The following is a 15559-nucleotide window of genomic DNA, read 5'->3' as shown; positions in this document are numbered from 1 at the left end:
CTGCCAATCGTTGATTGGTGTCTATACTTCATCTCACAAGTCGTTTGCAGCACTGTGAAAGGTATACAGCTCCCTTGTTCTATCAGGGCCGATGAAGGCAACGAAATAGTCCTTCAGATATTTGGGCTGTGACTATATGTTAAACAATTATTGCAACAACTGAAAAGGTAATTCAGGATGGCGTTTTGAAAGAACAGTGAGTGCTTCGTTCTGTAATGAACTTAGCAGAGAAAGGCCGCACGAACACAGAACTGCGGAAGCCTACTGCGTCCGCTGTAGGCCAAAACATCGCGTCCGCCTAGTCGGCCCAACGTTTTTAGAGTCGGCCGAGTCTTCTCTGTGTAGCAGCTGGACATTGGTGCTCTTTCCTTCCTAGTGATGGAGCCACTAGTCACGGCGTGATGGGACGGCGGAACATATTTATGCAGCGCGCGCCGTTCTGCTTGATTCAGGCCGCTGCAGCTTTCCAGTGCTAGCTGCAAACATCTCGTGGTATATCATCGTCAGCTATCTACCGTTATAGTGCGCCAGTCGGTGGACGCGGATCCATAATTGGTCACTCCTTCGTGCGAGCCTCGCGTTTGCGATAACACGGACGCACGTACGCGATGATATTTACCCTGCGGATTCAACCAAGCATGACGTTTTTAAAGAGAAATTTAGAACAACCTCAGCGACATTTTGTTTCGAAGTAAATTTATTCTTTGGCTATTTGTGGTCATGTTGGTGACCGAAAGGCGCATTTCTTTGTGGCAAACAAGGCTTAAAAATGGAACACCTTTTTGCTCACGCCACTCGAATCAAACTCGTGACGTTAAGACGAAGGTCGCCTCAGTGATCTCCGAGAGAATGGAAAGGGGGTTTAGAGTAGCCTCAGGGATGTGCACGCAGAACGGTCGTGATGTCAGAGTAGTTCTCTGGGGATTTTTTTTTTGTTTCTCTCACCTTTTCTAGCTTACAAAAGACTCGTTTTCAGTTAAATTAATTTCCATGTCAAAAAGACGCAGTGATCTATCGATCTAGGCGAACTTCCATTTGTCCTCGGCATCCCTTTAAAGTGAGAGGGTAGCGAATATGTCACGCTTGCAGTTATGTTTCTGTTAAGTGGATCTTCTTGTTACCGACCAGCCTAAGTGCCGCACGAACTGTAGTTAGGAGAGCGAAGTCCCGTTATGGCGACAGTATAGAAGAGAATGTAACATGGAAATGTGAGCTGTGGTTCGAACTCTTATGGATTTTTAATCTAAATAACTCTAAATTATGCGTTCCAAATAGAAGTCAGAAGCTTGCGACCGGCGTCTATCGCGTATCGCGCTTAGAACGCGCTTTGATTTCATATTCTTCACTTTTTCAATGCTAGAATGGCTCGTACCGCATCGGTTTGTCGGCTTCACTTACTGTTCTCAATGCACCCTTTTCATAATTGATCTCAAGAACACAGCGTTGAACGCGTGTGACTTGATCCATGTAAACCACATCGACGTGGTCTTCGGAAGACACGTGAGGTGCTTTATATACTTCGTTTTAGAAATTTCCTGCTCCTCCAGTTGACTGGCACCTAACACTGACGTGAAGCTGGCTTCACGTTTATCAAAAGGGTCCATTCCAAGCCTTGAACGAAAATAGCCTGATCGCTGCCATAAAGCGAATTAGGGAGACATCCGCTTGTGGTCGTATTTGTTTTTTCCGTCGAGCAAGCTGATGCTCGCCTTCTTGCAACATTTAAGCAGACCTTCAATGGACTCAAGTGCAGACGAGCACGAAGTCATGTTGTCCTTGTACTCGTGGAGCGCGTACTTTTTGCTGCAGGATGTCCGGAGATGTCCCCGCGCGGTACGTAACGTACAAGTTGTCGAGCACCGTATTTTGTAATTCTTTCAAGCATTCATTTCATCTCCTCTATGCCATCTGCTCGCCGAGTTCTCCTCACCGAGCTGGCGGAAAACAGTGCTTGAAGGCCGCCAGCCCTGACTTCAAGGAATGTGTAGCAACAAATGATTATAGGGCAAAATCGAGGGAAAATACAATCCCAGGCTGCTGCGAATGTAAGTCAGTGCTTGTGGTTGCAGCAGACACCGCAGCGAGTGTCTGTGTCAATTTTATATTGATTGCTTCGTGGACTGCGTGAGAGAGTTAACAGGGAGAGCAACACCATCAATTTTTTTCCCTGAGTAAAAACTGGTCCTCTGAACCTTCCTGCCTATGCTGACTTTTTTTGGCAGCAAAAGCCGCACGTATTGCTGCTGATTTTGGTTTTAAAAACAGAACTTTTTTTCCCCGCCATGTATTCAATTACCGGGACATCAAGACTGAAAAGGACTCCGTGATCACAGTTTGCTCTTTTTCTGATATTTTCGTAAATGTTGTAAATAGTGTATTAACCCCTCCCCAGTCCTTTCTCTCTGTAGCTCCTCTGTGCACTTCACCTCGTTATCCACTCCCTTTATTTCCGCCAGCCACTGCTCGGGCGCTTAAGATATTAGATAACAATTGCCGCGGTTGAAAGCATCGTTTCCTTCTTTTCTTTTGTATATTTTTTGCAATAGCGCTACTGCTAGTACGTGAGCCTTAGGGATCTGCAAAAAAAAAAAGCTGTCTCCATGGCATCGCACTTTTCTTGCGAAAACAGCTGGGACGGTGATAAGGATACCTGCACTTAGTACTCTTTCTCTGCATTCTCTATGGCTTATGAAAACTTTTTTTCAATATTACGCCGTAATACATCGATACAGGACAACGTCAACATATCCTCAGTGTTTCCTTTAGTGTCGCACATCACAGTGTCTATTCTCGCTATCGCTGTAGGCGACTATCCTGAATGCCGCCAAGCACTGTACGTTCTTCTCAGTGCAGGGAAGTGCGCGAAGATACGTGCGCTTTTTCTCACTGATTTCATATACGCGACGCTTGCGCTCTATGGCGCAGAAAAAAACTCGATTTCTGCAGTGGTTACACAACTTTTTCTCGCCATTCGAACCGAAGTGGATCTCAAAACTCAGCGCACCTTCACCCACGAGACGCTCTAAAGAAATAGCTTATGGCAATTTAAAACGATGTTGACGACGACCGCAGTTAAAAGAAGTTGTGAAACTTTTCCTCATTTGCTGTAATACCTTATGAAGCTACATCGAGTTGGGAAATAATTTGACACAGGCATACAGACTATTTTTGGAGCACTAAACCAATTTCAGTGCAACACATACAATTATGCGCCTTAATTACAGAAACTTGACTCGAACAAAATGCCACTAAATAAAAGGTAACCGTGGGAGAGACACACGACTCACAGCTGTGAAAAGTGTCCACAGTACGCCGGATGTCAACTCCAGTTACAGGTGGTAACAATCATGGCTGTACAGGATTGTGAAGTGGACAAGGATATATTTAAAGAGAAGTTTTAAAGAGGTATTATATTTATATTTATGTTTATATTTAAAGAGATGTTACAAAAAAGTATCAACTTCTTACGTTAGCGAACCCGTTAGTATCTCTAGATTCGCAAGAATAGGTGCTGAAGCAAGGACTATATCCTTACCTTAATCATAGAATTATATTTAAAACTAGCGAATTCTCCATATTTATCTCGTATGATGCGCCAGTCAGCCCCGCAAGGCGGAGCCGTTCCATTTTGCGCATAGCGCTTCTTATATTACGCTTCACAAATGCTGTAAAGTCAGTCCTAAGCAGGCAGTGGTTTTTACTCGTTTCCACTAAAGTGTGGTTTACTTACTGCGTTAGAGAAAAAAGATGAGCCTCAGCGTGAAGCCATTGAGTTTTATGATGGCCTGTCTGGAAATGCGGTCGCTCATTCGGAACATTCATTCATCCTTAAAGATAACCTGAACGTCCAGCATCTACCTTTTAATGCCGCGGGTAAGCCGTGAACCAGCATGCCCAGTTCATTTTCCAAGATATGAAAATGCACGCAGCGCGTTAACTACTTGTCCCCAGCTTGTTTAAGTTCCGTCAAGCGGTACTTTCATACCGCCCATGGTCAACCCTAAGGATCATTCAGTCGCTTGTGTTCAAGGGAAGCAGGGGATATCAAAATGCCAATGAACCGGCCTACTTACAAGGAGCTGCTCCAGACAGTGCCAGGGGGCCAATAGTTTGAGGGAATAACTCGCAGTGCTGTTTACTGGATTAAGCACGCGTGTTAACCTGCCATTACACCGCACAGAATCGTAACTTATTCGAATTAGTAAGAGACTTCACTCGTATTTTCCGTGGCGCCCTGTTCTTTACTTCTGGGAAATTTAATCTCAGCCTTTGCCATTTCAGCGTTTTCCATCTCGTAAATTCCGCACCTCCCACACTTACATCCATCAACTCTCCTGCGCGGAAAATGGCAGCTTGCAGCGCGCATGCGCAGTCCGTGTTGACAACAAGTGCCAGTGCCAGCTGCAAAGCGCTCTCCTGGCACTCCGGATGCGCAGTCGGTCACTCACGAAACCGAAGCACGCCTGCGTTGCACTCGTGTAGCATCACTCATTTTTACATGCTTCCCAGAGGGTGCCACACCTTGAGGGAAAAGGCGGGCATCCGCGTCTCTCTCGAGACATGCTGTTACGAGTTCAGCACGTTAGAAGAAGCGTGTTTTGTGAGAAAATATCGAGGCAACTGCTGCGCAAAGCACGAACTTGAACAAGTGGAGCGGGACACTTCAGTATGCCGACGGATGCACCTCGGAAAGCAGCGGCTGAAGTTCAGGCATCGAGTTGGGCAAGGACATCCCCACTCGACGACTTGCCTGCTGTGCTCCCTCGCGGGCCCGACTGCGCGTGTATAGTAAACCGGCTATGTGCCTACTGCCCACCGCAGAAAATGCTTTCCCCAGGAGTGAAAGGGATTAAGCGTAATTCGCCAAGGAGGTCTATGTGAGTCAACCCATCCCTTGCCATCTGGTTGACTGGAGCCGACCCCTCGATTTCCAGACTCGGCGGCGTTTACATCAACCTGCTAACCTCCATCCATATCATTTTGGAACTAATTGAACTTAGACATCAAACAAACTAATACGCTTTCTTTGTTCAAGGTCAAATTAAGGCTTTTCTTTCTTAATGTGTGATTTTTTTTTGTTATTTATCCTATGTATCGCGCCATCTGTGAGTGTTTTATTGTGCATTCTCCTGCATTACATTGTTTGTATTTAAATATTTCAGTAACTCATATTACACTAAGCACCTATATTTATTCTCTGCGTCGCTAATTAATGTTTTGTGCATTTTGCATTTTGTTGCTCATTGAAATTTATTTTCATGGGAGGTCCCGCCCGCGGTCTTGTACCATGGGACCTCTCGCTGTATACGCTTGTAACTTTGTTTGAATTCCTCAATAAACTTTCAACTTCAACTTCAACCTAACCGGCTTTAGACCCGACAGACGCCCTCAGGGCCCACCCTGTACAGTTCATGTAAACGCCCTAATGATGACATGGTGCACAGTTACAGGAGCCTGTGATCAATTAAAGGGTTCTTCGCAACAATAGAAAAGAGCATGGGTATTAGAAGATAACAGCTTATCATTCGACGAAAAGATCACATAAGGAAAAGGCGACTGCATTGCGATAGCCACATCTCCGTTTCTACAGATACAATCTGCAGCTCTGTTCTCAGCGAGAACAACTGTTTATATGACATTCATAACGATCAAGAGCCTTGAAATTGGTATTCCACATTACGAATAACAGTTGCAGAGCGGTCTAAAAAAATTCTGAGAAATACTTTTTAATGTCCGTGGCGTTAGTGGAGGTTGGTTTCTTTTTTTTCACTTGTTGATAATTTGGCGTACTAAAAGTTTAAATAGCGCTGACATTCTACTACCCCTTTGGAGCGGTGTTTTGGGAAAGAGGCAGCAAGAGAAGACTGAGGAAAATAGTTAAGTCAAAGAATTAATAATAGAAATATGTGGATAGTAATTTGTACGCAATAAGTAGCAAAGGAGAATACATGAATGTTTTAAAGCTTGTTGAGGAGTCGATTCTCCCGCAGATCGGCAAATAAAACATTCAGTGCGCGGCGCTGTGGCAAACTAGGAAGGGCCTTCTAGCGGCAGTTATGTGAGAACCTGCATTTTGCTCCTCGTAAATGGCCGCTCCTCTGCAAAAGCTGAGCATTTAACAAAGTGTGCAGCACTGCATACCGCAACTGAGGCGCACTTGTCACTGTGGGGAATGTTCGCCATGAGGTGGCGGTAGCTGCAATTTATGAGGTACCGTTGGCTGCTCCTTGGCAGCCGGCAGTGTCCGAAAAATAATAAAAAAATAGATGCAGTCAAATGTTTGCTAAATCTTAGTAAATTAGTGCGCAAACCGCTCGGGGTTGCCAGTGTCGAGGCGTTATACTTGCACCGCCACCAACGTGCCGCTTCCGGAATGATGCCATCACTGCTTCCATGGCTCTTTCTGGCTCTGTTAATGTTTGCCTGGTATACAAAGAGACGCATTTCCCGCTGCAGAAATTGAAGTTAAAAATTTTCCCGCCGCAAGGATCAAACGCATGACGTCAAGACTGGAAACGACTCCGTGGTCATTCATCGGAAGCGAATGCCGCTGTGGCCTAGCCTTGGAGATCCGAGCACTAAAAAAACCCTAGGCGCACTTCAGTTTGCTTGTAAAAATGAAAAATGGCCCGTGGCGTGGGGACCGCCATTCATTCTCTGGCCTTGTCTACAGGCTACGGTTTCCGTGGAAGGAGCCTATTTATGATTAAGACGCGGTAATCAATCCGCGCTTCAATTCGTCTATCCGTTTCAAATCTGCCAGGGAGCAAGGTATATACGCGCCCAGCGGCTTCCGATATAGGCGCGCAACGCGTCCCCCATTGCGCACCTGTGCCACTGTTTATCGTCGCCAAACGCTGTCGTGGCGCGCGTTGCCGCTCGATTGATTTACGCCCTCCTCATCCCCCGCAACGCGCGCCGCGGGCCCTAATAGTTCTGCGCCCAATTATTTTCTTCCCTTCGTTCACTCTCCCTCGTGTACCGCGCGCGATATCGACGCGGGCCACCTGAAGCTCCTGACGCCAATATAGCGAGCTGCCACTCACCGAAAACCCCTCCCCGATGTCGGCAGCGCGCGTCGGCCGTCTTGGACGGGAAGGGAGAACGGTATGCCGCACTGTGACCGCCGAGGTTCCGCTGGGTGTTGTTCAGCACACGTTTGAAACCTAATTTCGAATAGGTATCATCACTTGCACAACCGCCCACACACCTCGAAAGGCGCGCTCTGTAGTGATTTTACGACAATCGCGGTCGTCATAAATACAGCTTTAAAGTTCATGAGGACTTAAACACGATCAATGCGAATGTTTATGCGCTATAAGACCAAGTTTAGAGCCCTAGGCCACTCGTAAATGACACAAATGTAGACCCCAGTGCTCCGTTCCCGCGCTCTTTAGTCAGTTGTGTGGTTTCGGGCAAGTCCTACTTTGTGCGTAGGAAAGTAAGAGCGAAGGAGCGTGTGCAGATTTCGGTGAGAGCCTATAGGTGAGTGGGCTCCCTTGCAGCTCAGCTAGAGCGGACTTGTTCTTAACTTTTATTTGATTTACTTTTCCAAAATATTTCGCAGATCAAGAGGCGAACAAAAGTGTAACACAGGTGGTTTCCCAGTAGTAGTAGTAGTAGTAGTAGTAGTAGTAGTAGTAGTAGTAGCAGTAGTAGTAGTAGTAGTAGTAGTGGTAGTAGTAGTAGCAGTAGCGGTTTATTATTGAAAAAAAAGATACAAAAAGAAGGAAAAGACGTTGCCAGCCGCGGCAGTTGCCATCTAATATCTTAGGCACCCACACTGCGGCCGGTGGAAATAAACAGGGTGAGGATACCGAGATGAAGTACTCAGGGGAGCGATAGTGAGAAAGGACAGGGGAGAGATTGGGTCACTATCTACGATAGTTACAAAAATATATTAAAAAAAAATGTGGAGAAGTTCGCGCCGCTTGCGCGGTGCTGCCGATCTTTTCGTTGCGCATTAAAGGGCATACATACCAAATTTTCGCTTGCGTGTTTTCTTATTTCAAATTATGCATAAAATATTAACACACATAGATAACTCCGTGATATTTGCCCAAGTCCGCTAAATAAGTTATAATTGGTTTTCAATGATGTGCAGCTGGTCTTTAGGTCGCGTGAGGCACGGAAAAAACGCGAATAGAACTGTAGATACGTTGCTTGCTGCCATTTAATCTCTTGCAGCAGGCTGGTTTAAGTTCTTAAAGCGAATTGAACGTACGCATTCGCGTTTATATCGCAGTTCCATTCGTGCTCGTCTAATGCCCAGTGCCCCGCTATTCTAGAATCTAACGCATCATTTGAAAGCAGTAAACTTGAAAGTAAAATTAGGTGTCGATAGTCCTTTAAAGCACATTAGACATCGCCGACATTTATAGGACTCGTATAGGAGTTGAAGTGATTCACCCGCTATTAGCACTAGGCAAATCGTCAATCTATTCAGCCGAAGTAACTCGGTACTTGTTCCAAGCTTCACGGATGCAGTAACTGTGGGCGGTAAAATTAGTAATGGCGGGTAGTCTGTAACAGTGTTTGAATAGAGCTTTAGTGCACACTTGGCGGATAGGTCTACCACTTTTTCTCGCGCAATAAAGTCGGCAAAGCGGAGCGCTCCATGGCCATAGAAGCTGGCAATCGAACTTCCGACCTATCTAAGAGCATGGCGTTCGGACGGTGGAGGCGATCATTGCCGGGGGCAAACCTGTAGAAGCAAGATCTATCAACTAAGCGGGCGTTGTACGTGCATTCTAAACACGGATGAGACTACTTAGTAGTAAAATGGAGTAACCTGTCCTCTAGCGCACGCCCTTTAAGGAGCAGGGTCTGCTGCGCAAGCCCTGAGCTAAATGTTTCTTTGTCTAAAAATACGGACTACTTACTGTTGACAACGGGAACAAAAACCCTCTTCAAAACAGGAAATATTCTGTCAGTTACGTAGATTATTACTCAGTTTTCAGTCTCGGCTATTTGATAACTTCAAGACCTCCAGTGCCGCTTTTAAAAGTCTTCATCCACTGCTAACTGCATCGGGTTACTGTGCCTTGTGGTGAGATAAGCATTGCGCATATTAAGTGGTCGAAGTATGCCCTGGTACTTTAGCAGGATATCTGCCACTAAACAGAAGTGCGCCAAAGGGCAGTTTGCTTTCTTTTTATTCCCATACAGGCCAATTTGTGTTTAGTGTGGAACAAACGGAAATCGTGGACCTGGCGCAATGAAGAGGACGTTGCTGTTTGGGGCGATTGCGCAAAGAATGAGCGTAATGGATGCTTGCTCAAGTGCAACTTCTGCATTTTATTATCTTTTCTCTTTCTTGTTTTCAGGCACTTCTTGCAGTTTAGTCTCTGGTTCTACATCCGGACACGAGATCGTCGGCGATTTTGTTCGAAGACTCTGGGACTATTCAAATCTGCGTAAAATTGCTTCCGGCCTCCCTCCCCACTGCCTGCCGTGCCTTCTAAAAAGAACAAAAAAAAAAGCGCCACTTTGAAAACGAGCGATGTCACGTGGATCTACAGTCGCGCGTAGCCGCTTTCCGATCACTGCCTCCTTCTCTGTGCCAGCGCCCACGACGAAGAGCCGAGCTCACATCCTCAGGCGAACGCGCGTAGGGGGGGAGGTGCGCTCTGCTCGGTGAGTGACGTTCCGGTGATTACGCGTCAGCGGAGACTGCAGATGGGACTGCCGTGCGTTTGTCAACATCAGATGACACGCACGACGTCGAGCTTCTCCGGAGAGGCTGCGAAAGCGATTCCGATCGGGCGCGCGCTGCTGCTGCAAGCATTCAGGGGAACGCAAATTGGGCCCGAGCTTTCTGCGAATAACACCCCGCGATGTGACGCCTCTCCGTCTCCCTCCCTCTCCCCCTCTCGCGCAACGAGGATGCGCGGCCAGCGGTATAATGGAGACTGGAAAAAATAATCTCGAACTAACCTGAGCCCCGTACTGACGGCAGTTTGAAGTTTGCCAGCCCCCACTTCGGCGCTTTCGAGATTGAGCTCGAAAGACACTCGCGAGGCCGACAGGCGATAAGGAAATGCGCTATAAACCAACGCGCTAATTATAACATGGCCGAACGTCAAGTGGCGCCCTCTTCTTGAAGTCTTTGCCGGCGTTTGAACGCTGCAGACGTTTCTGAAGGATTGTGCGACCTCTCCGCACACCTGGCGGGCCTGTTAGAAACTTGTCATGATTGTCATTTCTGTTGGTTTTTGAGACAGCAGTTGTCCTCGCGCATGAGTGCGCAAAAGGTATACAAAGGCGCTGAAGAAAATCTCACGCCATCTGTATGAGTTTTGAGGTACTATAATTGTGTTGAGTTGGCTTGAATGTCGGCGCAGTTTCGCGTGCATCCAATCCCTCCCTCCCAGCGTCGTAGATCAGTCATCACCTCCTTCTCTTCGTAGTGGACCGCTCGGGTTTTCTAAGGGGAAGCGTTGCGCTGTGATGCTTCAGGGACGCATGTGAACTGTCGCAGGTGTTTACTGCGGTACGGTCGCGCTTAGGGCACGAATCAGACATGATTCTTATGTGCGGTGAAACACACGGCGCATTGCCACCTGACCTATCAGCATTTCTTCCAGAACTGGTACCGGTACGGTCCCACGCGCACTGTGCAGCACAAAAGCACGTCGAAACTCTTTAGCCACTTGAATTAACCTGCTAAATTCCTTCGATTATAATTAAATAATTACTCACACACTGGCGAAATATGATCGGGTTTGTACGCAATTTTTTCCAGACAGATATTTTGGCAGTTTGGGAGCTTCAGATTTAGTTCCGTTGAAGAAGGTATTGAAGGGAATTTCCGACGCAGGACGTTGTATAGGCACTAAATTTTTTTCCACTGCGAACACGAACGTGCTATAAGGTCTGCGCAGAGCTTTGTAAAACACAGTACGTTAGCTGTAACTTTCAACACTACAGTTTGGATCCAGCAAAAGCACATATGGCAGTCTGTAGCATATGTAACTGCAACTTCACTCATTATCTCAGTGTGGGTGCATTATCGCCTCCAGTGTGTGTCGAATCCTTAAACACACGAAGGGGATTAGTAAGCGGAAGCGCTGGCGAGTTTGTCTTTTCAATACTTCACACAATCTGACCCGCCCTTATCTTACAGACTCGCATTAGCGTATATTTATGCGCCATTGTTGGTCGTATCGCATAGTTCATGATGCCAAGCGTTCCGTGTTTGCCGAGCGGTCTTTTGATGCTACGAAACATTAAAGAACAGGTATTGATCGGCATCTAGAATGCTTTCCTACCTCCAACGAAACAAAATGTACACATCGTGCACGCAGCATCACAATGCAAAAAGAGCAGTACCCAACGTATCGGGCAAGGACAGAGAATCCAGCATCATGCACATATTTTAGCAGCTCAGAAGAACAGCTGCATTTTGTGAACAAAAATAAAATGTCCCCCCGAAGAACGTTCTAACATAACAGTAGGCAATTATTTTCGAAATGCAAATAAAGCGTAAACTTAGAAATTTAGTGCGCACTGGCTTGCGACCACCAGCCTGCATCAGATACCGGCGAACACGCCTTCTCTGCCTCAGAATCGGCCGCCAGCTAAAACTCCCTACTAGAATGTGTAGGCCCAATGGATCATGCCAGCGAGGTTCACGTGTTTTCTTCGAGCGCGCCTGCTTCAAAGTCGGCATTCTTCGGCTGGCTGCCGTATGCGCTGGAAATAAGCGAAAACCTTATGGCCGATCCTTTCTGTCTCCGCAGACAAGCTGCAGTGCTACAACAGTGAAATAAAAGCAACCATTGAAAACAACTTGTATGCAGACAATAAACGCCCATATTCTGGATCAAAAACCAATCCACGTCTCCTTCTTACTCTTTCTCCTGCATATAGCTGCTAATTCTATCGCTGTCGTGGTTATATATGTACACTCTCGTTCACGCTCGTCCTGTGTCTGTGTGCTGTTTCCGCGCAGGGTTGCGCTGAGCTGAGGGGTTCTGTTGTATTGCTTAGGCGTCAGTGTGCTGTCCTGTAGCCGCGTATTATTTTGTTGCAGGGGGATCGGTCACCTTGCTGTTTTCACGGCGTGCTGTTTTACCACGTGTTTTTTAGTCGTGTTGCTTTCCTCTTGTGCCGATCCTTGTGTCGTGTTCTGACGCGTCCTGTTTGGTGGTTTGCTGTTTCGTCGTGTCCTCAACCTTGATTACAGGATATGAAGCAAGAACGACCGCGCGCATACGGTGCAAAGGCTTTTTTGTTCCAGATTCAATTTGAAAGCCGACAAACATGCGGTTTTATGCTCACTGCATAGGTCAACAACCGATGATTTGCCAACGTGTTCTTTAAACTGTTACTCTATACATAACATTTGTCCAATAAGTACGTTTAGGGAAGCGCATTTCAGCCCGCAGTCCATGCTTTAACGAGCTTATATAGTTCGCCACCTTGTGCACTCTGAACAGAAAGGTGTAAAAAGATAGTAAAATGTCCTCTAACAAGTTGGCTAAAGAACAGCTTACCCCCTTTTTTGCTCCCATATAGGCGTATAGTCGTGTTTAGAGTGATACAGTGCCGAGATGCCGTGGGTCGAGGGCACAGTCGTACGCATGCGATAATTAACCAGGCATGAAGGAAAACAAACAAGTCAGCAGCAAACTATGATGCAACTGTTCCTGAAACAAAATTTCCTCTAGCACCGGCCCGCAAAATTGTCTTCATTGCGCTCCGTAAAAGGGTATGAAAGAAGTTCGGCGACAACTCAGCCGCTATAATTTCACATTGACAGCGCTGCGACGAATCTTGTTGCATCAAACTAATCTGAATATGAAAAAAAAATTAAAAGTTCTTTATTGAACTTGATTGCTATTTTTTTTTTTCACCCCCAGCCCGTTGTAAACAAACAAACCAGCGGATGCAGAGATCAACCACGCACGACCGTCGTGGGTCCCGCTGCTTCGCTCGTCGCCTATATAGAGAGAGCCCATAAATTTCGTTTCTCACGCCAATTTTTTCTCAATGGCAAATGCGAAACTCATAAAGCTCATGGCAGGTTTCCTCGTTTAATTGGTCGTTTAAAGCGGCCCATATGGTTTGCGCTCGGTGCAGCCAGCTATTAACGAGCCCTGCCGTCTCCGAGCACCGCGTGCTCTTCTTGGCCGAGAGCGTGATGTGCGAGTCGTTTGCGGGCGTTAAGATTCAGCGAAGCAAGTGGCGCGCCTGTGCAGAACAAGAAATTAAAAAAAAAAATAACAGGGGAGCAGCTTTTCTAACCTTCAGCGCAGAGTTTATTGCACAAGTGGATGCGCTTGTATGCGGCGGTTAAGCGCATTTAGAAAGTAAGGTCAAGAGCTGTTTTCCGTATACTGGCAGTCTTTTCCAATGAGGAGAGCAAGTATACAAATCGCGCTAAAAGGCACATAAGGACGAAAACACATACCGACGAAGCGCGTACTTTCAGCTAGTTTACTTCACAGAACGTGTCGCTTTTACACTGATCAGGATGGCACAAACGACCTAAGAACGAAATAATCAATTTGCATCTGAAAAGCCGCCTTCACTTTCCTGTCTGTAATCTCGCCAGTGACCTCAACCAGTCTAATTCGTTATATACGAGAGCTATTGACGGTATGCTGACGCAATTTTCTGTTCCTAAAGTCCTGACCTTGAAGGCTTAAATAATTTCACGTTCAGTTTTTGTTTTCCCGTGACCTAGTATGGTGGTGTCATTCAGGTGAGGCTTGTATCCTTCTTCTGGTTTGGTTTTGGCGTGGCCTTGGATGGCTGGGTCATTATGATGAGGGTTCCATTTGCAATGGTGACAGCAGGAAACCAGATTGACAAAGTCCGTTCCGTCCGTCTGCGTTGCTTCGTCCGTCTGTATTTTCGTCGTTCGGTGCCTTTTAGCGCGATTTGTTCAGTATGAAGCACCAACTAGCCCCTGCTCTTGCATTGTTAGGAGAGCAAGGGAAAAGCTTGTATAAAAATTACGAAATGCTTTGCTCAAAACCCGTACTCTACGCAGAGTTCGCTGGTCCGCAAAACTATAGAACAAAAAATGAAGCGTGGAACACTGCGGTTCTCCCGGCGCCTTAATCATCAATTTCTGGTCGTGGCCTGCAGACAACGCCACGTATGGTTAGTCCTCGAGACTCGGAAATGTTTAGCCAAGAGCGCTCCGGAAAGGTTGTAGAAAATTTTCAGTAAGCGATGCTTCCACTTCGGAGGATGTCTTAAGGCGGGAAATTTGCCAAATTGCCATAGGGAACGAATATAATCACGACATTACTGCAGGATCTCAGTTATAATGTGGCAATTCTTGCCAACAATAACACCGGTCACTGTGTTGAAGTTGAAAGAAGGAAAAACTTTGTTGAACTGACTTCCCACGTCCGGGTACGGTTGGTGTGGTAATGTGGGGTGATTATAACGGCTCTAGAGCCCTCGGAAAACGGGGGTGATGATGATGATGTCCTCAGGCTTAGTGGCACGTATACCCACGGCGGGGGATTGCCCGGTTCTTTGTATTCCTCTTTTTTTCCTTCTTTACTTCTTTCTTCATCTCCTCCTCTTCATCTTTCGAGCCAACCTGGATAATTTATTGTAGCGAGACCACAGCTGACGTTTGAAAAGGCTGAAGGTTGGCTCCATAATCGTTTTTCATTAAAAAAGAAAAAGTATGGCAGGTATGGGATAATACTTGAAATATACGAAGTTGGCGCAAGAACTGAAAGCACCAATTCTTCAGAAAAGAGGTAGCACAAGGTAGGCGCCCGCACCGGCCGTAAATCGTCGATTACAACTCGAAAAACCATTTGAAACGGAGGGATGGGATGGAGGTTTCATGTGGAGGAGTGGAAATTGCGAAATAATGCGAAGTACAAAAGAAACACTGACGAAAATGTAAAACTGGCTTGTTTCGATTCATTCCTTGATTCTTTCTTTAGCTATATTTCATAAGCCAGAAAAGGGACAAAAATAAAATATAGGTGTCGCCACGTTCAGGAAATTTCCCAAGTAAGCTGCTCTGCGTCGAAAGCACCTCAACAGCGTATCGCAGAGGCGATGCACCACGTTCACTTCAAAACGGGGATCACGGAGTCCTTTTCGGTGTAAACGTCAACGGTTTAAATCCGGAGGCCACAAAAAATTTTAATTGCAATTCTCTCAGCAGAATACGCGTCCTTCCTTTCATGCTGTACACAGCAAACAAACATGCCCGGAAAGCGCCATAGGTTCGAATTTTTTCTAAGAACAAAAGATGGATGAGGTTGCTCTCAGTGTGCATTCAAGAGTTGAGAAAAGCTGCAAAACTGCAGTCGTCGTCAAGCTTATCTCATAAATTCTCTGCAGTCCATTTAAATCTCTGCTAGGTTCATTCGTACATCCTATTCTTATGATGTCAGCGGTTCCGCTTTAAAAAACATCATCCGGGTTATCGCCCTTATCAGACTAGCAGCCTATCTTTATTCCATAAAATCTGAAACAGCCCGGGAGCGCCAAGCCTTATACTCTTCCCCCAGCGCGCATATCAACTTGCACCAGCCATCTCCACGTTGCCTGCCCACTATACGCACTGTTACCT

The sequence above is a fragment of the Amblyomma mixtum genome, chromosome 5, assembly GCF_055824585.1.
Source record: "Amblyomma mixtum isolate Tamu chromosome 5, ASM5582458v1, whole genome shotgun sequence".
Lineage (NCBI taxonomy): Eukaryota > Metazoa > Arthropoda > Arachnida > Ixodida > Ixodidae > Amblyomma > Amblyomma mixtum.
This window is presented reverse-complemented; position numbering follows the sequence as displayed.